This window comes from Nestor notabilis, unplaced genomic scaffold (assembly GCF_000696875.1).
Source record: "Nestor notabilis isolate BGI_N333 unplaced genomic scaffold, ASM69687v1 scaffold10656, whole genome shotgun sequence".
NCBI lineage: Eukaryota > Metazoa > Chordata > Aves > Psittaciformes > Psittacidae > Nestor > Nestor notabilis.
This window is the reverse complement of record NW_009933322.1, coordinates 16,540-19,097: the sequence shown is the minus strand read 5'-3', so window position 1 is coordinate 19,097 and position 2,558 is coordinate 16,540.

Genomic DNA, 2,558 nt, shown 5'->3' with positions numbered 1-2,558 from the left:
TTGCCCTCCGCGCGTACCGAATTTAGCCCTTAAAGAAGAAACAAACCCGGGAGGCTGCTCTGAAGGTTCCCCGAAGGTAATGTTGGAGCGAGTGTGCCTGTTGGGGTGCCTGCCGCGCCCCGGGAAGGGCGAAGTTTTGGAGGGGGGGTACCCCTAAAGGGTGAGGTGAGGTGAGGGGGGGACAGGGCAGCAGCTTTGCTACCGCGACACGAACTTCGCCTCAGAGGATGAGGAGACCTGGAGGGCTTGGAAGCGGCGCCGCGTTCAGTGCGTGCGGCGACCCGGGCAGTCACACACCACCGGCTGGTTGTAGTGACTGTATGGGTGCGTGCGGACCGCGCAGTGGAGCTGAAGGAACTCGAGGGATAGGCGCAGTCAGCGTATCTCCTGCTGGCTGAGTGATGTGGCAGTCCTGTGCTCCCCGAACAGCAACACCTGGAAAGGATGAAAAAGCCCAAACCCAGCTGTGAAGGGTGGTAGTGCTCATGGGGAAGCAGCAGGAACTTGTGGCCAGAAGCAAAGGAGGAGGTGGGACTGTCCCTTTCAGTGCCACCTGCTTGAAGTTCAGCTCGGTTCAACCAGTTCGGGAAATAGCATCTTCCCTGGTTTTTAATCACCTCTCCTTTTTTTCTGAACTATTTTATTGGCAGTAAACACCCAGGAGTTCCAGACACATATTTCTCATAGCCAGGAGTGAGTTCATAGCTAACCAACATGTTTCTGCTATGCCAAAACCAAGATGTAGATTACAGTTGTATTCCCCAGTAGTTTAAAATACTGCATTGTCTTCTCCAGTGGAAAAGAATAAGCAGGATAAAAGGGATTTTCACTCCTCAGTTTTCTTTTCAATAAATGTATTTATGGATTCTTGAGGTACCAGTTTGTTGGATCAAAATAAGAACTTTAACGTGGAAGATTCAAAACAAATGATGATAAAAAATACAGAGACATATCACAACAAAAAGTCTTTAATAAAGCAACAACAGAGTATTTTCCCCTGATAAAAAAAAAAAAAAAAAAAAAAAAAAAGAAAAAGGAAAAGCTGCAGCTGCTAAAAGCGTTCATATTTTTAATAATAAAACTGAAAATTGGTGCCAGCTCATAATTTAAAAACATGGAGGAGCAGCACATCTGTCTGCTAATGCTCAGTTTATTTTCACATAAGAGAAAATCACATAGTGGAAAACCATTTAGCTAAGTTCTTCCCATGCTCCTCTCCTTGGAGACAGATAGAGAAAAGGAGGATGTTGTCATGCACAGTGCCACAGGAGAATCACCCAGCAGCTTGAATCTTCAAGCTTCATTGTCACAGGCTTGCATAGCAATGGAAACCACACTGCACCACGCTGCACCTGACTGAAAAAGAGATTTGGAAACCTTAGCACGTCCTGTGCCATCACAGATGCACACCTGGACGTTTTGCAGACAACGACTTCTGGAGCTCTTCGTTGTTGTGAAAAGTATCTCTGTTTTAAAGTATCCCCTACTTGCATTTGAGAAGATGTTTCATCTTGAAGCTCAGATGATTCACAAACAGGAATACTAGCTGCAGTTGCACTGATGAGACCTGGCACATTCTTCCCTGCCACAGCGAAATCAAGCTGAAAACCTTTTCCTGTTGTGTTTTACTGTTTCAAACGCAAGTGAAACAGAGCTTTTGAAAAGATGCCCTGGAGACAAGGTGCTATGTTTCAGCTTGCTCACCAGCACACTGTTTAGTTGATTAATACAGAAATTGCTAGAGACCTAAAAGGCTGCCAGAGCCATGGGAGATAGATTCCCCCTTCTCCACTTCCCTGCCTTGGCCTACACTGGTGATGCCTGTTACCCTGCAAAGACGCTTGGGTTAACGAATGGAGAGGCCCAAGGACTGAGACTGATTTACTTTTGCTGTTTTTACTTTCTTGACAATTCTGCTGTAAGGGCAGAGCTGTGACATTCAGATGACCTTCGTCATATCAGTTTTATTTCATAGAATGTTGGAAGTGACGTTAAAGCTCATCCAGTTCCAACCCTCCTGCCATGGGCAGGGACACCTTGCACTAGAGCAGGTTGCTCCAAGCCCCTGTGTCCAACCTGGCCTTGAACCCTGCCAGGGATGGGGCAGCCACAGCTTCTCTGGGCAACCTGTGCCAGCGCCTCAGCACCCTCACAGGGAAGAACTTCTTCCTAATGTCCAATCTAAATCCACACCCTTTCAGTTTCAAGCCATTACCCCTTGTCCTGTCAGTACATGTCCCTGTAAAAAGTCCCTCTCCAGCTTTCTTGTAGACTCCCTTTAGGCACTGGAAGCTGCTCTAGGGTCTCCCTGGAGCCTTCTCTTTTCCATGCTGAACAAGCCCAAGTCTCTCAGCCTGTCACCACAGGAGAGATGCTCCAGACCTCAGAGCATCTTTGTGGCCTCCTCTGGACTTGCTCTAGCAGGTTCATGTCCCTCTTGTGTTGGGGACCCAGAGCTGAAAGCAGTACTGCAGGCGGGGTCTCACGAGAGCAGAGTAGATGGGCAGGATCACCTCCTTCGACCTGCTGGTCACACTCCTGTTGGTGCAGCTCACGAC